This window comes from Loxodonta africana, chromosome 14 (genome assembly GCF_030014295.1).
Source record: "Loxodonta africana isolate mLoxAfr1 chromosome 14, mLoxAfr1.hap2, whole genome shotgun sequence".
Classification (NCBI taxonomy): domain Eukaryota; kingdom Metazoa; phylum Chordata; class Mammalia; order Proboscidea; family Elephantidae; genus Loxodonta; species Loxodonta africana.
Window position 1 is genome coordinate 54,856,800 of NC_087355.1, and position 21,908 is coordinate 54,878,707.

The 21,908-nt window shown below is 40.5% G+C and overlaps 1 protein-coding gene across 1 annotated transcript in view; it reads right to left on the reverse strand.

Annotated features, from left to right (window-relative positions):
• Positions 1 to 21,908, reverse strand: part of DPYS (dihydropyrimidinase) — a 105,065-nt gene that overhangs the window by 11,830 nt on the left and 71,327 nt on the right. The gene's annotated exons all lie outside the window — the stretch shown is intronic.

A 21,908-nucleotide genomic window follows, 5' to 3' on the forward strand; every position in this document is an offset into this window, starting at 1 on the left:
ACATTTCAAATACAGGTGAGTTGGATGAACACACACTGAAACCCAATATCCAACTCTATAGCATTCTAACTTTTCACAGATTCAGTTGAGGCTTCCACTATGCCCCTCCCCAAATCCTATTCCCATCATTCCCTTCCAGAGGTTATCACTATCCTGAATTGGGTAGTCATCAAGGAAAAATATATCTTGAGTTTTTTTTTTTCCATTGTCTGGAAATTTGAGGATAATAGAAATAACCAAATAGGTTAGAATAGAATCTCTTAGTATATTCAGTGTCATGCTTGTGCATATTCATCATCACTCTCAGCAGTTCATTAACACTTTTTGATCTTAACACAATATGATCGGTGACTTCCAGATAGATGGCTGGGTATTTGGAAATGCTGGGTACCTGCTTTCCTTAAACCTCATAAAATGGAAAAGAAAAGATAAAAAAAAGCAACAGATCACAGCAAATAATATCAGCACAATCTGGATTCTGGTGGAAGTTTCTATTATCTCCCTCGGAATTAGATTAAAGAGAAATACTCAGCTAAAAACCTCGAGGATGGGTCAAAGGAAGTGCAGCTGAAGGGTCCCTCAATCCTAGTCTGGAAGGGCCACTGCTGGGAGACTCAAAACGCCACCTGCTGTCCTGGAGGTCCTGCAGTTGTAGGCTCCAGACTCCTCCATCCAACTGCCAACTGCCTACTTGACTTCAGTCTTAACACGCCCAAACAGAATTCTTGATTGTCAATGCCTACCACAACCCACCCACTCAGATTTGCTCCTTCTCTGAGTTCTCATCTCAGGAAATGACACTACCGTCTATCTAAGTAGCTCAAGTCCACAGTCTAGCAATCGACTTGGATTTTTTTCCTTTCCCTACCCTCTCCAGCAATCATCAAGCCTTGTTGGCTCTACCTTCAAAGAAATAAATCCAAACCTGCCTACTTCTCTTGTCTCTGCTGCTCTCACCAGTTACCACTCCACCATTGTCTATCACTTGCACTACCCCAATACCTCTTCACTGGTCTCTGTTTCCACTCTTAACGTGCCTACCATCTATTCTCCTCAAACATATCCAAATGAGCTTTTCAAAATGCAAATCAGATCACATCACTTTTTTGTTTAAAACCTTCAGTGGCTCCAGTTTGTTTCCCAAGAGTTAGCCAAATCACTTTAAAAAAAGCACGGGAAATAATAAAAAACAGAAGTTGCCCCCAATGAGAAATATTCACTATGGACAAGAAAGGAGCCTCCTGTATGTTGATACTTTCTAACATCATATTTCATCTTTATTACACCTCGTCAAGGTAGACAGTATTTTTCACATTTTACAGGCAAATAAACTAGGATTTAGAGAGGTTAAGGAACTTGTCAAAGGACATAAAACTAGTTTGACGTAACTGGATTTTTTATTACTTTTTAAATCAACATATAATTAAAATGATCGTTTCCTCACATGCGGTTTTATGAATTTTGGCACATGTGTACAGTCCTGTTACCATCACCACAATGAGACGTAGAACAGTTTGATCACCCCCCAAAACGCTTTCATACTATCTCTTTGTAGTCGCTCCCTTCCTCACCTCAACTCCTAGCAACCACTGATCTGTTCTCCGTCACTATAGTTTTGCCTTTTCAAGAATGTTATATAAATGGAATCATACAGTATGTAATATTTTAAGACTGGTTTCTTTTATTCAGCATGATGTCTTTGAGATTCATCCAAGTTGTGTGTATCAATAGTTCATTCCTTTTTATTGCTCAGTAGTATTCCATGGTACAAATATACCACTGTGTGTTTACCCATTTACCCGTTGAAACACATTGGGGTTGTTCCCAGGTTTTAATAAGTATGAATAAGCTGTATAAACGTTTGTGTACATACTTTTGTGAGAACATTTCCCTAGTGTAAATACCCAGGAGTGGAATTCCTGGGTCATATTTTTTTATGGTAAGTGTATGCTGCAACAAAAAAAGCTTTCTATGGCCACAGGAACCATCTCACTGATGCAAAGTTTAAAACATCACTAATGAATCAGAGACCGGTACAACTCCAATTTTAAACGCTTGAGAAGGGAAGGGTATTGATCAAATAGTAAGTAATATCAATAAAGAAGAAAAATGAAGAAACATTTTGAAAGGACACTAAGTATAGAATTAGTTATGAGTTGGTAATGAAAGACACAAATCCAAAGAATATAAATCTAGGGATCAGTACAGAGGGGTTTCAGACTTTCAGGCTAAAGTAACTTTTACGGCTATCACAATCTCTCTGCCGTATTTCCATAGTCTGGGCTGCTGCTTTTCTACACATTACAGTTACATGAACAGCATTATGGTTAAACCTTTGGGTTTGTATGTCTGGATTGGTGCACTAGTAAGGCTGTTACATGAAGAAGGTTCAGATTAGGATAGAGAAAAGGGAAAACTCTAAATCAGAAGGCTCTACGTCAGAAAATTATCTAAGAACTAAGCTCTATACACAATGACTGTCATTGCATTATTGCCAAAATTATTGAACACTTGAAGCATGAGCATCTTCCAGTGACTACTCAATGAGATACTAGTCATCTATGAAAGATAAGAATTAAGAATATTCTGGGGAAGGAAAAAAATGATAATGATGTACATTAAATGGAAAAAGCAGGCTATACGAAGTGTGTACACTATGTCTACAAGCAAAATACATATGCATTCGGACAAAGACGAAAGGCAATATACAAAGCAAAGATTTTGTGGTTAGAGAGAAATGAATATGGAGAATTACCTTCAGACTTCTTTTTAGACAGCTTTTATGATGTACATTGTGGTTTTAAAATGTGGTTGACACAGTAAAATACCAAATTATATTTCTCTGCCTTGTGCCAAATAAAAGTTGTTACTTTGACCTTCGGAGCTTTGGGTTGAGCAAGAGAAAGGTGACAATTAGGCAACATCTAAGTGATTCTTTATAATAAGGCATTATGTAAACGAGGTCAAATTAACACAAAATGTAAATCGTAGGCATTATCACCAACAGCAAAAGGAATGTGCTTCCAGTTTCACATCTGAAGGTGTCTGACAGGGTGTCATCCCTCACCCAGCTTTTTCCTTCCAGCCAGAGGTGTAATTCTCCAATTCCTCAGGAGCTTTCACACGTCTGAACAGCAGAGGCAGCTCTCTTTACCCAGAATGCCCTCCTCACTTCGGTTCCTCTCCCTTCTCCAGTCCTCATCCCTGGGAGCAGGCCCTGACGACTCAGGGCAGAACTAAGCATGTTTCTTCTCTGGTTTATCATTGTCTCAGTAGACTGTAATGCTCTTGTAACAAATCCCTCTTCCCTACCTGGTGCACCATATAAGATGAAGATCACTCTGTTTTATCTGAGACATACAGTAGGTGCATGCTAAATGTTTATGAAATAAACAAGTAAAAGAACTGCACAATTCTCCTGTTGGTTTTATTTTCTGACTCCACTGTCCTTTGGGACATGACTGTGTTTTGGAAAGAGATACTGAAGTAAATGGGGTGTAAGTATTCAGTTTCAAGGTTCTGTTTGGTACTTAACATTTCTAGTAAGCTGCACAAGTTAATTAGAAATAAATTTATTAAACCAAAGAAACAAATAAAGTAAGTAAAACTGTTACAATTATTATTCCTAGTTGCATCCTATCACGTTACAAGAAATACTTGTTCTTCAATACCTATCAGTACTTAACGATACCCAGACTTATCAACCCTATTAAGTATGCAGATAAGTATTACTGCCCTGCTTTACATAACAATGCCAAACTAGAGTTGTGTAGGTGTTCACCCAAGGTTCACATACTTAATTACCAAATGAACCTCTGAGAGGCCAGAATCTATTTTTTGAGAATCTCGGTATATTTGCTACCCTGCCATAAAGTTACAAAAATTGTGGTAGTCTTCAATGTTTTTGTAAACCAACACTTTTAAACATAAAGATAGAAGGCAATACCACTGCACAATTTATAAAATAATTACATTTTTTAACCTATTAATTCATAGCGTAACATGGGAGAGGTGGTTCATTAATGAAATGCAAATTGAAAGTTATACAATTAGCCTTTAAAATGGGCACTGTTGTTTCTTTGGAAGCTCTGGTGGCACAGTGGTTAAGCATTGGGCTACTAACCAAAAGCTTGGCACTCCTTGGAAACCTTATGGGACAGTTCTACTCTGTCCAATAGGGTCGCTATGAGTTGGAATCCACTCAACGATGGCCAACAGGTTTTTTGTTGTTGGTTTGTTGTTTCTTGGAACATTCTCCCTCCAGGGAACTCTCCCCATGGCAAAAGTCAAAAACATGCTTTCTCAGCCTCCTTTGGAGCTGGGGCCCAGGCACATGCCCTCGGCTCTTCCAAATTGGTGCCCCAGCACCAGACTCGACTTGGTAAGATAATGACTGAGGAGACAGGTACCCTAGGAATCTATTTTGAGAGGGAGGAGACAGACAAATCCCACTTCCAGGCCCAACTGTGACAGAAGGTCTACCAGTGGTCCCAGCCACAACAATATGACTGTGATACCTGTGCCCAGTGGCAGCATCAGACTGTCCACTGGAGTTGCTCTGTTTGATACTTGCGGTTAGTCCTGGCTGTGTAGCCTCTCAGCCTGGTCCTCTGGCTGTCCTGGGGACTCTACGAGTTACCAGTATCCTTTAACATATTCCTTTTTGTTTAACTACCTGGAGTGGGTTTCTCTTGGTTGTAGCTGAGAACCCTACCTCATACATCATTTCCTTTGAAACCTCGCTGTGTATTTCTGGGACTTTGAGAAAAACTTGCTTTTGTGATAATCTCAGAAGCATAAATCTGAAGCCCTTCTTGAGTGTGAAGCCTGAGCCCAACTACCCTGCAGACCCTGTCCCTGTGATAGGCCCTAGACAGAGGGGGCATTAGGCAGTCTACAGCCTTTGTCACTGTGCGTACAGCGTCTCACAGGAGCGAAACAGCCTTTGCAGACCTTCAAGGAAAAACTCTCCCTGTGCCTTTATTTCACTATAATGAACCCCCCGCCCCCCCCATCCTTCTAAGTTGCCCAAAGGGGCTCTCTCTGATGCAACACAGGTCTGGGTGTGAATGCCAAAGTCAGACTCAGATAACAGTAACCTCCCTGCGGAGCTGGTGGGCCTCATGTTTTCTGGTGAGTGAGGAGAGCTTTGAACACTAGGAGACCTTCTCGGAAGAAGGCAAGAATGCACATGCCAAGGCTCTGCCTAAAAGAAAGATTCAATCAAGGCAGTAAGACAGCGTAAGGTTCAGTGACACTGTGAGATAAATTGGTCCAGGTATCATAGATCTTTGCAGTGTATTTCAGCTCTTAAGTGATCTACACACATGATCCCATCCTGAGAGAGGCAAAGTAGCAAGCACTGTAGTTTTCCCCTTTGCCACCATTCTCGCTTCTTCTGGTGTCAGTGCTCAATTTTTTCTTTAAGAAACATCTGTCCCCATTGGAGATAACCTGGCAAGACTGTTAGACATAGCATCCTCCTCTTCTCCAACCAGGAGATGAGCAATTGCATTCTCTTTCGCAGAAATTTGAGTCTTTGGACGAATGACAAAGAAACTAAAGGGACTGCAGAGTGGCTCCCCGAATGCAGACCACCATCTCCTGCTACAGCCTGCCCAGGGTTCCCTTGGTCCCTGCCCTTTCAAAGTCTGGTGCGCCAGATGTTCCTTCCAACTGTGAGTTCTGCAATGGCCTTCCCATTAAGTGTTTTTTGCTCCAGTGAGCTCGAGTTGGTTACTATGTTTTGCAGCCAAAGACCAAATTTAACAATATGCAAATCAGCTCAGAAGAGTAACGTTTATGAGAAATACCATATCTCTCATTACTGACTGGATGGCTAGGGTGTTGGCCTGCGCTGGTAGTGACAGCAAGTAATGGGATGGATTAAAGCCTTCCCACTCAGTGAGTCAGGTTGGAGGTCCTGGGCCACTGACTTTTCATTAACAGATTCACAGGGTGTTCCCTATGGCCATGCTGCCCCCCAGGGGAAAGCTGCTCTTTGTCAAGCTATGAGCCTGTATCATCAAACAGGCTCATCTCTCTGCAGAAGGGTGTCAAGGTTGTCTTGCTGAGTCCCAATTATACACACCTCCAGGCTGAAGCAGACAGGGAGGCAGAAGCCCTGAAGATAACTTAAGCTATTTTCCAACTTAGCCAATAACTTTGATACCACTTACATCATAGCTACAGGAAAACATTCTGTCCCTGTGCAAATAGCTTTCCATCAAAGAGGTGCGCGCTCTTACAGATGAGAAAATCACTGAAGCAAAGCCTGCAGGAGACTGCAACACTGCCCCGAGTGCGTTCAGAGAGAACACTTTGGAGAGGAAGAGAATTTCTTAGAGTACTGTGTGTCTTCCTGACCCCGGAGAAATGACTTTGTAGGTATTTTGCTAGGTTTTCTCCAACTCAGTCATTGTGTCCATGGCACAAATCAATTCTTACCAGATTGTCATGAGAACTGCAAAAAGTTATCAGAATCATGTTTTTGCTATTAGTGGCATCTTTAAAAATATATCTTGTCTCTCTATGTCGTGTTATATGACAGCTTGCATATTCAGCATAAGAATTCTATTGGTTCTCAATGGATGACAAAGCATTTAATGCAGGTTCATAAACATGCTGGCCAAACATGGACTCAAGAAAATAAACTCGTGGCCGTGAGTCAGAATGGAGTTGACGGCAACTAACAACAATCCTGTGCTTTCCTTTGAGCTATGTAATGCAGCTCATGGATGTTGGTGTAGATCATGGTTAGATAAACTGGATTTAGACATAAAATAAAACAAAAACATAAGGATTCATTAAATCTTCTCAACAAGCCTATGAGGTAGGCACTATTATTATCCCTTTAAGAGATGAGAAAGATGGGGTACAAAAAAGTTAATAGCTCATCCCATGCTGCACAGCTCGTAAGTTCATGTAGCTGAGGTCAGATATGAACCTGGGCCCTGAGACTTCAGAGCTGGGTTCCTAACCATTAGGCAATACTGCCCGTTGAAAGCTCTTTGGGAAGCTACCTTGAAAACTTTCGACTGATGAAAACATTCTTCATCCACCAAAAACAAATGGCAAACAGCTCATTCCATACTTCCTCATTTTTCATAGTCTATTTAGCTGCAAGGGCTTTAGGTTGCTATTAAAAATTCCTTAAGCCAAAACTGACTGGTCATTCTCAATGTGATCATGAGAGAAGATATTTTTTTGACGGGTGTGTTCCCACTGTCTGTTTCCGACTACCTCTTTTGTCAATTTCTTGGACATGACAAGTTATGTAAATGCGGAGCAGAGCAGCCACATCTCTGGAAATGATAAACTGCATTACTTCAAGTACATTGCCATTATTGAGCAAAGTTGCTGCTCACTGCACCCATCAATCTTCCACTCTCTATTCAGATGTCTATAATCACCTCTGACAGAAAATGGGAATTGCTTCAGCCACGTTATTAAGTCTAAATTAGACCATCGCTTGGAATTCTACTGGTGTTCAATGGATGACAAAACAAACATTTAATGCAGGTTCATAAACATGCTGCCCAAACACTGACTTAAAAGAATAAACTGATGAGGTAATCCTGCTCTCCTGTCCTTGGGTCTGCGTCACACAGGTCATTGATGGTGGTGTAGATCATGGTTAGATAAATTGGATTTAGACACTAGAAAGATAACCTTGGAAGTAGGTACCATGTCCTTTACCTCCTATGCCTCACACAGTAGTGAGAAAATAGAAGGCATTTAATATGAAAATAAGTTATAAGTAAATTTCTGGATTACTACTTAACATAAATATTGCATGTTCTGTATACTAGTTTTTGGAAATTGGGGAACTAAAAATAATTCAGTGTCTCGAAGGAACAGGAAGTGAATGTAATCAGCAGAAGGTAGCATGATATCAGGATGTATGTCCTATGAATATTAAACAGATAAGTGTTTATAGGTGAGGTATGATTATTAGCTTTTGGAAGGTTAGGCTATTGGCTTGACATATTGGTAAGAGTCAGAAATAACATTTCCGGTGGTATGTGGACTTGGTCTTATTATTTTTTTGTCACCCTTGCTGGGAGCTGCTTTGCCCTTGGCAAGATGACATTGCTTGACAGACTTTCTACCTATGGGTGCAACTTGGGCAAAAAAAGTAGTTTTTTTAATATAGGTATACACTGGGTAAAATCCACATAATATCCTTCCTGAAAGTTCAGAATAGGCCAGGTGTTTATTATTGTGTTCAGTTTTAACTCGATATTTTAGGAAGAAAAAGGAATGACTGGAATATGAAAAGAAAACAGTAGAGCTCTCAACTAAAGGGATGGGAAAGAGAAAATAGATAAGAGAAATATCGGGGGACTTTTAAATTTTACTCTTTTTTTGAAAGGAAGATGACCTATTTTCCCTCCATCACTACTGAGGGGAAAAAAAAGAGCTAGTAAGCATAAATTCTGGCAGATGAAATGCAGTTTGACATGGGAAAATAACTTCTTGACAACCAGGCAACTAGGTATGTTAGGGGGAGGGAAGAAAAGTCTGTGGCCAGGTTAGACCACCATGAAACCCAGAACCCTAGAGAAACGTGTGAAATCCACAGATATGGGCTGCAGGCACCCTTCGAAAGTTAGAGAGAGCATCTAGCTCTCCAATCCTAAGAATTCAGGCCTAGTCTCCAACATTCCTGAGAAGGTGGCAAGGCAAATATAACACTGCAGAATTCTGTTGCCAAGTCACAACTTAAAAGGATTCTCAGAAATCCCAAACTCATTGAAAACATTTTCTTAAAGTAACCATAAAAAATACTTGTGGACTGCTTGGCCTGTGCTGTCTTGAACATAGGTCTGTGAGGTCAAAAGCCTTCTCTTTAATGATGAGAAGCAGCTTGTTTTAATCACAGTGCAGGATCTGCTCACTCTTTTGGAAGCGGCCTGAGACAACCAGTCAGTAACTATGCATGGTGCACAGTACCAGCACTAAGCTTATATATTTCTGCCATGGCTAGGAAGTTTTACCTAATGTTGACTGCTCAAAATCCATCAGACAGTTCTGAATTGATGGAACCATTTACATGGTTGCTTTAGAATCTTCTAAACTTGTATGGCATTCAGTTGTGACAAAACTTTTCCCATCACTACTTGATCCAGTGTCTACACACTGAGCTGTGGAAAAATACAGACCAAGATTCAAGGTGCCAAAGCTCCCCCAGTAGCTTGGTTTGAACTTGTCATTCAGGATATCCCTAAGAGGAGCTGATATCAGATGTTCAATGCAGAGTCTTTAATCTCCAAAACTCTAAATCAAGCATTGGCAAACTACATCCTGCAGGCCAAATCTGGCCCACAGCTTGCTTTAGTAAATAAAGTTTTATTAGCACATGGCCACACTAGTTTATTTACATATTTGTTACATATTGTCTATGGCTGCTTTTGCACCACAGTGGCAGAGTTGAATAGTAGCAACACTGTGGTTCACAAGGCCTAAAGTATTTACCATCAGGTTCTTTACGAAAAGTTTGCTGACCCCTGCTCTAACTGCCTCCTGAAGGGAAAACACAAAGCTTTTGAGGGACTGACTGAAAGACCTAAAAACTTGGCAGGAGGGGAAGCTACCAAAAGACAAAATGGTAGGGAAAGAGAGAAAGTGAGAGAGAGAAGCGGAGGGATAAAGAAAAGCAAAGGAATTATAAAAGGCACACAAAGGTAGACAAGGAAGGTAACCTAACTTTAAGGGGCAGAGAGTCTACATTAATTGAGGTGAAAAAATATGGGCAGAGATGGTGAAGTATGTAAACTTTGTCATTGAACTATACATGTAAAAACTGTTGAATGGAAAAATAAGTAAATGAATGAATGAATGAATGAATCAATAAATGGAAAGGTGACCAAAGAGTTAGGAGGGGCAGGGGACACCAATGGCTGTTTCAACAAGTTCCAGAGGTGGCCACTGTTCTTTAAACATCAGCTGTATTTCAGGTACTTTCATCTACACTGTCTCATTTAGTCTCTCAACAACCAATATTATTATTATCTCCATTTAACAGATGAGGAAATGGAGGCTGAGTAACTTGCCCCGGGCCACCCAGTAAGGAAGTGGCAGAGTCAGAACTCAAACACAGGCAGGCTGGCCCCATCCATCCTCCTCCCCACCACACCGCAGCCATCGGTGGCCTTCGCTCTGCTCAGAGGATGAAAGCAGTATAACCCAAACCAAACCCAGTGCCGTCGAGTTGGATTCCGACTCATAGCAACCCTATAGGACAGAGTAGAACTGCCCCATAGAGTTTCCAATGAGCACCTGGCGGATTCAAACTGCCGTCCCTTTGGTTAGCAGCTACTGTAGCACTTAACCACTATGCCACTAGGGTTTCCAAAAGCACTATAAATGTTCCTTACTTAATACAAAGATTACCAGAACTCTTGGAATTTTAATGTAATTATCTGCTTTCCACCTGGATGAAAACCCAGTGACAGCTAATCATCTACTTCAGCCATGGTGCAGTCTAGCATTTCATCGATCCTCCTAAAATAGAGCATTTGGGAGACTCTGTCAGAGTTAGGAACACAGCTCCAGAGTCCCAATTAGCAATGACATTGTAGAGTTGGAGCCTGATCCTACCCACTTCTAGGAAGCACAATCACCTTGTCGGGCCACAAGGCACTGAGGCTATTAATGTAGTTACTGCAATCTCACCTCCACTTCAAGCCAGGCAGAAGGCAGAATCCAAGGTGGTGATGCAGAGAACCTGCAGAAATGCAGCCGGCAAAGGACTCAGCTTCTCCACCCAGCATGCCTAAGGGCAAAGTCATCTATAATGGAGGCGGTGAAAAGGGCATGACAGACGATTCTGCCAGAGCCAGACACTCAAACTGCTGACTCGAGCAAACTAGGCTAATATCAGCCAACACTCATGGGATGCTTAAAGTGCTGGGTGCTGTTGCAAAGAATTCACGTATATAAACTTACTGACTCTACACAGGAGCCTTTGATATAGGTATTACAATTATCCCCATTTGACAGATGAGGAAATTGAGGCAAAGAAAGTCTAAGTAACTCATCCCAGGTGACATTCTGAGTTAACGGAGGGGCAGGATTATAAACCCAGGGAGTCTGGCTCCAGAGAACAAGTCTTAACCACTGTGCTGCTGGCATCCCTGATTTCCCTGCCTTTTTGGGAGGCTGAATGCTTTGCAGTGTTTAAGAGATTAGACACTGGAGTCATCCAGGCCTGCTCTGAATCCCGGCTCAGCCTATTCCAGCTGTGTGATTTGGGCCAGGTGACTTAACCCCTCCGAACCTCAGTATCTTCATCCTTAAAATGGATAAGAACATTGATAATGGTATGATTTTTTCCTACCCCATCTTCTTCCTGAAATACTAAGGAGCTTTAAAAGGAAACCTTAATACAAAATAGGGTAATTAAGGATAAGAGTAGAAAGAAAAACTTTAGAAACAAAGATGGTATCAGGCACCTATGGTTGAATTTGGATCTAAGCAGGAAGATTACGCTCAGTAGCATAAACTTCTATCCAAAACTAAAGTTCCCTCTAAAACAAGCAACCAAAGAAGGAATCGATTTTAAGGCACGTTGTCAAGTTTTCTCTTAGACCTTTCATACAGCTTATTTTCATAGATGGCAGAAAACAATAAATGACTAGTCTGTTTGTTATATATTTAGGTAGTAGAAGCAACAACTTGTATCCTTTATCATACTGCTGAAAGCCATGTCCACATCATTAAACTCTTCTTGTCTCTGGTGTCTCAGCTAAATAAATGAGGTAAGGTTACTAAATAGGCTTACAATTGTACCATAAGAAAAAGTTAGGTTCTAAGAAATAAGGCTCAGGAGTACAGAGTTCTAAGACTCTGATTCCACAGCTCTGGCCTACCAGCTGTATACAACACTATTCACTCCTAATGAAGCCAAAAAGAAAATGAAATGTAGATGTCACCTTGGTGGAACAACATAGGAAATCCCTATTTATCTATAGGTTTATCATACACCTCTTCATTTAAAATATATTTACTCCACACCAAGCACTGTTCTAGGTACTAGGGACGTAGCAACAAACAAAAGGGACAAAATTCCTACCTTCTTGAAGCACATACTCTGTAGTCATTCCCATTACTGAATTGGCAAGGGCCACCTTGCTATAAAGTCAATTCTAATGTATCTTAATAAACAAAGACAATTTTTCATTAATAATAGCATACCTGTAGTGCTTTATAGTTTATGTAAGATATTTTCATACAACTACAGCATTTATTTCTCAAAAAAACCCTGCGGAGTTTGCAAGGAATATGACAAACCATTTAAATAAAGATACAAATAATATTGTTGTTAAAAGAAAAATGAACAAAAAGCAAAAAAAAAAAAAAGCCAATGGCCAATGGCTAATGAACATGAAAAAGCATCCAACCTCCTTAGTGCTCAAAGGAAATTTACACTTGTAAAGTAATAATTCTTACCTGCAAAAGTAGGAAAAAAATCAAAGAAGGAAAAAAAAAAGATTGTACCCAAACCACGCGAGGGAATCCTGAGGTGGTAAACAGCTCTCTGTCATGTACACAGACTGCCTTTAAATCCACATAGCTGTTGATACAGTAATCCTGCTTTTAGGAATTCATCCAATGACAATAATCAGATATTTGGATTTAAAATAGTGTGATCCTTAAGACCGTATGTCAACTTGGCTAGGCCGTGATTCTTAGTGGTTTGGCAGTTATGATGTAGTTTGGCAGTTGTACAATGATGTAATCACCTCCCTAATGAGATCTAATACGATATGATCACCTCCATGATGGGATCTGGTGTGAGTAGCCAATTAGCTGAAAGGGAGTTTCCTTAGGGGTGTGGCCTGCATCCAATATAGGTGGACTTTCTAGTAAGGCTTGTGGGCTTTTGTGCACTCTGGATCCTGCAGTTGGCTCCTGTTCATCTGACCACTGGTTTTTGGAACTTGAGCTAGCATATTATCTGCCAGTCTCAGAATTAGTCAGCCTCCACTACCTGTGAGCCAGAGGCCTGTCGTCTGACCTGCTGATCTTGAGTTCACCTGAAGCTATATGATTCAGGAGAAGCCTCTATCTAGCCTGACATATGGACAACCGTGTGAGCCATTTCCTTGACATGCATCTCTCTTTCTCTCTCTATATATAGACACTTGGCTGGTTTTGTTTCTCTAGAGACCCAGCCTAAGACCTATGGCAAAAAAGTTAAACACTTCAAAAGTTACCCCATGAATGGACCACACGAACACAGCCTCTGCTAGCCTGAGACCAGAAGAACCAGGCGGTGCCCAGCCACCACTACTGACTGCTTTGATTGGGATCACAATAAAAGGTCCTGGACAGAGTGGGAGAAAAATGTAGAAAAAAAATTCAAATTCATAAAAAGACCAGAAATATTGGTCTGATAAAGCCTGGTGGGACCCCTAAAACTATGTCCCTTAGACTCTCTTCAAACCTGGAACTGAAGGAGATCACCTTTTAGCCAAACAATAGACATGCCTTTAAAGTGAATAACAACAACCGGGAGGTACGTGCTCCTCAGAATCATCAACCATACTAGACCAAAAGGGCAGAATTTGCCCAAAAATAAGTTCAGAAGGCAGGAAGGGGCAGGAAGGATGGGCGAATGGAAATGGGGAACCCAGGGAGAAAGTGGGTAGACAGCTGTCACATTGAGGGGTTTGCAATTTATGTCACAAAATAAAATATGTATAAATTGTTGAATGAGAAACGAATTTGCTTTGTAAACGTTCACCCAAACCACAATGAAATGTTAAAAAAAAAAAAGTTACACGATAACTATAAAAGCTAGGTGAGGGACCTAATACAAAGAAATTATATAGAAATGCTAAGACCACACTGCATTGCTGTCAGACAGAGCACATGAGAATAAAAGGTTCTAAAAGATATTGAGATCTTCCAAAAATGATTAACGGCTTGTGCAAGGTAATATCTGAGGGGTGATCTCCTGAAATGGCAGTTCCAATGTGCCTCACTGACACGCCAACTATAAGCCAAGTGTGCAGAAGAGGGTACTCAGAAACAGGGTGAAACTATGATTGGCAAAACCAAATAGAATGCTGGGACTATTGTTGATTTATCTAAACTTTGTTCTCTAGGGTCCTATATTATAAAATATAAGCCTATATTATATAAACTAAGGAGTCCTCACGGTACAGTGGTTAAAGCGCTCAGCTCCTAACTTAAAGGTTGGCGGTTAGAACCCACCAGCTGCTCCTTGGGAGAAAGATGTGGCAGTCTGCTTCCTTAAAGATTTACTGACCTGGAAACCCTATGGGGCACTTCTACTCTGTAAAAGTCTACTCTCTAAAGAGTCGCTATGAATCAGAATCAACTTGATGCTAATGGTTTTTTTTTTTGTAATTATATAAAATATAACTTTGCTACCTCTCTGCTAGTTTGTAAATCTCTAATGTCTTATCATTTTATACATGATAATCATAATTACCATATTTATTAACATCTCTTAAGTTCTTTATATGTCATGTACCATGTTGAGGGCATTATCTCCTCAGAGCTTGTTACTATTATTATTATATCTACATTTTACTGCCACCACTTGTCTGTCAGTTTGTCATACTGCGGTGACATGTGTGTTGCTGGGATGCTAGAAGCTATGCCACCAGTATTTCAAATACCAGCCAGGTCACCCATAGTGGACAGGTTTCAGCTGAGCTTCCAGACTAAGACAGACTAGGAAGAAGGACCTGGCAGTCTACTTCTGGAAAAATTGCCCACTAAAAACCTTATGAATAGCAGCAGGACATTATCTAATATAGTGTTGGAAGATGAGCCCCTCAGATCTGAAAACCCAAAAAAACCCACTGCTGTCGAGTCAGCTCTGACTCACAGCAACCCTATAGGGCAGGGTAGGACTGCCCCTAGAGTTTCCAAGGAGCGGCTGGTGGATTCGAACTGCTGACCTTTTGGTTAGCAGCCATAGCTTTTAACCACTACACCACCAGGGTTTCCCTCAGATCAGAAGGCACTCAAAATTTTACTGGGAAACAGCTGCCTCCTCAAAGCAGAGTCAAGTTTAATGATGTGGATGTAGTCAAGCTTTCAGGACCTTCATTTGCTGGGGTGGCAGGACTCAAAATGAGAATAAACAACTACAAACATCCATTAATAATTGGATAGTAATTGAAAGTTGTCAAAAATGAAATCGAACACATAAAGATAGATGTCCTAGGCACAAGTGAGCTGAAATGAACAGGTATTGGCTATTTTGAATTGAACAATTGTATGGTCTATCATGGGGGGGAATGACAAATTGAAGAGGAATGGTGTCACATTCATAGTCAAAAAGAACATTTCAAGATCAATCCTGAAGTGCAATGCTGTTAGCAATAGGATAATATTCATATGCCTACAAGGGAAGACCAGTTAATATGTCTATTATTCAAATTTACGTACCAACGACTAAAGCCAAAAATGAAGAAATTGAAGATTTTTACCCACTTCCGCAGCCCTAAATTGATCAAACATGCAATCAAGATGCATTGATAATTACTGGCCGTTGGAATGTAAAAGCTGGAAACAAAGAAGGATCAGTAGTTGGAAAATATGGCCTTGGTGACAGAAATGACACAGGTGATCGCATTATAGAATTTTGCAAGACCAGTGATTTATTCATTGTAAATACCTTTTTTCAACAACATAAACGGTGACTATACATGTGGACATCACCAGGTGGAATACAAGAGAATCAAATCGACTACAGCTGTGGAAAGATACGATGGAAAAGCTCAATATCATCAGTCAGAACAAGGCCGGGGCCAACTGTGGAACAGACCATCAATTGCTCATATGCAAGTTCGAGTTGAAGCTGAACACAATTAAAACAAGTCCATGAGTGCCAAAGTTCGACCCTGAGTATTTAGAGACCATCTCAAGAACAGATGTGATGCACTGAACACTAATGACCGAAGACCAGACAAGTTGTGGAATGACATCAAGGACATCATTCATGGAGAAAGCAAGAGGTCGTTAAAAAGACAGGAAAGAAAGAAAAGATCAAAATTGATGTCAGAAAAAACTCTGAAACTTGCTCTTGAATGGAGAGTAGCTAAAACAAATAGAACAAATTATAAAGTAAAAGAGCTGAACAGAAGATTTCAAAGGGCATCCTGAGAAGACATAGTATTATAATGAAATGTGCAAAGAACTGGAGTTAGAAAACCAAAAAGGAAGAAAATGCTTGGCTTTCTCAAGCTGAAAGAATTGAAGAAAAAATTCAAGCCTCAAGTTGCAATTTTGAAGGATTCTATGGGCAAAATATTGAACAACACAAGAAGCATCAAAAGCAGATGGAAGGAATACACAGAGTAACTGTACCAAAAAGAATTAGCCGAAGTCCAACCATTTCAGGAAGCAGCATGTGATCAAGAACTGATGGTATTGAAGGAAGAGGTCCAAGCTGCACCGAAGGCACTGGTGAAAAACAAGGCTCCAGGAACTGATGGGATACCAACTTAGATGTTTCAACAAACAGATGCAATGCTGGAGGCACTCACTTCTCTACGCCAAGAAATCTGGAAGACAGCTACCTGGCCAACCAACTGGAAGAGATCCATATTTGTGCCCATTCCAAAGAAAGTTGATCCAACAGAATGTGGAAATTATCAAGCGATATCGTTAATATCATGTGCAAGTAAAATTTTGCTGAAGATCATTCAAAGGTGGTTACAGTTGTACATTGAGGGGGAACTGCCAAAAATTTAAGCTGGATTCAGAAGAGGACTTAGAATGAAGGATATCATTGCTGATGTCAGATGGATCTCAACTGAAAGCAGAGAATACCACAGAGATGTTTACCTGTGTTTTATGGACTATGCAAAGGCATTCGACTATGTGGATCATAACAAACTATGGATAACATTGCGAAGAATGGGAATTCCAGAACACTTAATTGTGCTCATGAGGGAACTGTACGTAGACCATGAAGCAGTCATTTGAACAGAACAAGGGGATACCGTGTGGTTTAAAATGAGGAAAGGTGTGCATCAGAGTTGTATCCTTTCACCATACTTATCCAATCTGAATGCTAAGCAAATAATTAAGAAGCTAGACTATATGAAGAAGAACGTGGCATCAACATTGGAGAAAGACTCATTAACAACCTGTGATATGCAGATGACTCAACCTTGCTCGCTGAAAGCAAAGAGAACTTGAAGCACTTACTGATGAAGATCAAAGACTACAGCCTTCAATATGGACTACACCTCAACATAAAAAAAAAAAAAATCCTCACAACTGGACCGATAAGCAACATCATGATAAATGGATAGAATATTCAAATGGTCATGTGTTTCATTTTACTTGGATCCACAATCAACACCCATGGAAGCAGCAATCAAGAAATCAAACAAGGTATTGTGTTGGGCAAATCTGCTGCAAAAGACCTCTTTGAAGTGTTGAAAAACAAAGACATTATTATCATGAGGACCAAGGTGCACCTGACCCAAGCCACGGTATTTTCAATCGCCTTTATGCATGCAAAAGCTGGACAATGAATAAGTAAGATGGAAGAAGAATTGATGTCTTTGAATTATGGCGAAGAATACTGAATATACCCTGAACTGTCAAAAATACTAACAAATATGTCTTGGAAGAAGTAAAGCCAGAGTGCTCCCTAGAAGCAAGGGTGGCAAGACTTTGTCTCATGTACTTTGGGCATGTTATCAGGAGGGACCAGCTCCTGGAGAAGGACATCATGCTTAGTAACGTAGAGGGTCAGTGAAAAAGAGGAAGACCCTCAATGAGATGGACTGACATGGTGGCTGCAACAATGGGCTCAAACATAGCAATAGTTGTGAGGATGGCAGAGGACCAGGCAGTGTTTCGTCAGAAGCAACTCGATGACACCTAACAACAACACATTTTACTGAGGAGGAAACTGAGCCTCACATAGGTGAGTAACTTGTTCCGGGTCATGCAACTAGGATTGGCACAGTTGGAATTTATTTATAGATACCCAATTCTGCTCTAAACTAACACCGCTTAACCCCTGGGCCACACAATCTAACATTTTAGTTTATATTACAGTTATTTTCCATGTTTCTTATCTGTCCAGTTAGATCCTAAGTTCTTTTAGGGTACAAAATTTTTACACAACTTTTAGTGCAGTGTTAGCAAAACAACAGTCAAACAATGCCAAGTTGTTAGAGTTAAATCCTGGGATTTTCCTCCCAGGAAAAATCTCTTAAATCAATCCTTTTTTCCCCATTTTCAATTCCATCACCCTGTCTGAGTCCTTATCCCCTCTATCCAGATGCCTCCTGACCTTTCTTTCTGACTCCAAACCATCCTACACACTCATCACCCTAAATTTTATTTAATCAGCTTCCCAACTGATGACCCCAGATGCCAAGATTGAAGTTCTCAGATCCCAGGGTGACCAGAGTTCCCAGATTTTGGCCAGAAGCATCCTTCTATCGTGACAAGCAGTCCTGCTTCAAACTTAGACTGAGGAGGTTTCCAGCACATGGGACCTTCAGTGCTAAAACTGGGAAGGTTCTGGGAAAACCTGGATGAGTTGGCTGCCCTATATTCTCTACCCAGTTTCCAAATTCCTTTCTCTTTGTCATCATGTACTCTACAAATAATGCTATTTTCTACATGTGCATGTAAAGGTTGGGAAGCAGAGATTCAGATCAACTTAATCCCTCACTCAAAGACTTTTAATACCTCGTGCTGCCTAACAGAAGATCCTCTATACTTAATCTAACATTCAAAGCCCTTGGCGTATCTTCAACTGCTCACCATCCCAACCACTCCATTCCAGGTTCCCCAGTCTCTTCATTATCCCTTGCATGGATCTCTCCTATTTTCTATCACCTTCTCTGATATGGAAGGGTTTACTACCCCATCCACTTATCCAGAGCCCATGCATCCTTCAGAATTAGGTTAGCTCAAAGTCAACTATCTTTCCCAAACTCAACCCAGTCTTTAGATGACCCCAACTCAGGACATTTATTTGAACCACTCGTTTGTCAAGGAGTCAAGCACATGAGGCCGTCTCCACCTCTTGCACTGATGGGCTGAACTGTTATTTTTCTCTTAGAGTTAGTTATCCTTTCCCACATGTATATCTTGTCTGTCCAACCAGAAACAAGCTCTTGGATGGCAAGTAGCATATCTTATATTAACGGCATCCAGCAATTTCTTATACATTGTGAACACACAATTAATATTTGCTTATAGATGATTGATTTTTTTCCTTCACCTTAGAAAGAATTCCGTTACCGTATTTTTATGAAAATAATACACACGTGTTATATGTTTTTTTCCAACTGTGCTATCCTTCCTATGCATTCTTTCCCTACGAGTGCTATGCATGTTGTATGTGTGGGCATGCTATTTACGTGGGCATGTTAATTACAAAAAAATACGATACTCTCCCCCACAGATAAATGTTTGTTTGTTTGTTTTTCCTTGTGGGTAAACTGCCTACTCATTATCCTGCCTCCAGAATTTTAGTTTTCCTTAAATGACTGGTAGGAGAATAGAGTTAAGGGCAAAGTATGAACATTTTCCTCTCTGGTGATAAAGAGAGGACAGAATCACAGTGGGGGAAAAAAAGACATGAAGAAATTATTATAACAGAAATTTAAAGAACACCTTTAAGACATTTTTGAAGAAGCAGAGAACATTCCGAAAATAGAAAAAGACACAGAGGCAAGGAGGGAGAAAAGTGTTTCACAGGAAAGAGAAAAGATAAAATGAAGCTATCTATATTAGCATATGGCCAGAGGAAAAACGTACAAAAAGCCCCAGTACAAATGCCAAGTTCTGCCCTGAGGGCAGCCAGTTTGACCCACTTGAGAATGACGCCCTCAGCGGCTCCACGTTCACAGCCGGTCTCACAAGTATGTCTGGGGAGGCCCTTCATCGCCCAGAGAGCACGCAGGCCCAATTACAGGACTGAAGGCAAGCTCAGAGAACGGATGGAAAATTTTCTTCAGGCAACATAATCTCAGTGTAAAAAAACAATATTGATCCATTTGCCTCCCAGTCAAAGAGAAATCAAGTTAGACAAAGGGAATTAGGCAATAGGCTTAATGTGACTCCAGCTGCTGCTGCAAAATAAGCCTAATATTCCCTGACTCTCCTTCACAAGCTCTCTCTCTGGTTTTCACAGGCCACTCTTCTGGGGAGGGCACCGAGTGGGTGTTCTCTGCAGGTAGGTGAAACCTTTTAGACTGAAAAACCAGCTGCCCTCTGGTGTCTTGTCTGACGGCCAGCAGGTTACGCTGAGAACTGATGTCCAGGAGCTCTGGCAGCTTTGCTGGTACCTGGCCTGCACACCAGCCGAATGCACTCCTATAACTGAGGATGGAAAGTGTAAGCTGTTGCCCTGGGTCACAGTGAGGAAGCACTGACCTTGGACTAACGGGCAGGCAGTGTGCTCAGCCCACTCAGCTCACCGCTCCACAGGAAACCACTGCTCGCCCCAAGGCTCGACTTCTGGCCTTCCTCAAAGCTAACAGGCTAAGGGGCCAAAACTGGTCCTTTCTTTTTGCCCAAGGTAATAGAGAACATACTTAAAGGACAGTGAAAACCATGTAGTTTCGTGGCTTTTGAAACACTGTCAGTATTAGTAAAAAGTAACTATAAAAAAGAATTCTGATACAAGGGAAAAATACAGACTCAGCAGAAACAAAATCGACAACAACAAATATGAGGAAAGGACAATATATAAAGAAAAATCTACTCAGCACATAAAATCAAGTGGGAAAAAGAAACTGTCAACACACAAAAAAAGACATCAAAATGATAGCACTAAATTCATACCTATCCATAATTACCCTGAATGTACATGGACTAAGTGCACCAATAAAGAGACAGAGAGCAGCAGAACGGATTAAAAATTAAGATCCATCTAAATGCTGCCTACAAGAGACACACCTTAGACTTAGAGACACAAACAAACTAAAACTCAAAGGATGGAAAAAAATACATGAAGCAAACAACAATCAAAAAAAGCAGGGGTGGCGATATTAAATTCTAAAAAAATAGACTTTAAAGTTAAATCCATCAGAAAGGATAAGTAAGGACACTATATAATGATTAAAGGGACAATATACCAAGAGGATATAACCATATTAAATATTTATGTACCCAATGACAGGGCTGCAAGATATATAAAACAAACTCTATCAGCATTGAAAAGTGAGATAGACAGCTCCACAATAATAGCAGGAGACTTCAACACACCACTTTCGGTGAAGGACAGGACATCCAGAAAGAAGCTGAATAAAGACATGGAAGATCTAAATGCCACAACCAACTTGACCTCGTAGACATATACAGAACACTCCACCCAACAGCAACCAAGTATACTTTCTTTTCTAGTGCACAAGGAACATTCTCTAGAATAGACCACATATTAGGTCATAAAGCAAGCCTTAGCAGAATCCAAAACACTGAAATATTACAAAGCATCTTCTCTGACCATAAGGCCATAAAAGTGGAAATCAAAAACAGGAAAAGAAATCAAACACTTGGAAAATGAACAACACCCTGCTCAAAAAAGACTGGATTATAGAAGACATTAATGATGGAATAAGGAAATTCATAGAATCCAATGAGAATGAAAACACCTCCTATCAGAACCTTTGGGACACAGCAAAAGTGCTCAGAGGCCAAATTATATCAATAAATGCACACATCCAAAAAGAAGAAAGGGCCCAAATCAAAGAATTATCCCTACAACTTTAACAAATAGAAAGACAGCAACAAAAGAAATCCTCAGGCACCAGAAGAAAACAAATAATAAAAATTAGAGCTGAACTAAATGAAATAGACAACAGAAAAACAACTAAAAGAATTAACAAGACCAAAAGCTGGTTTTTTGAAAAAATCAACAAAATTGATAAACCACTGGCCAA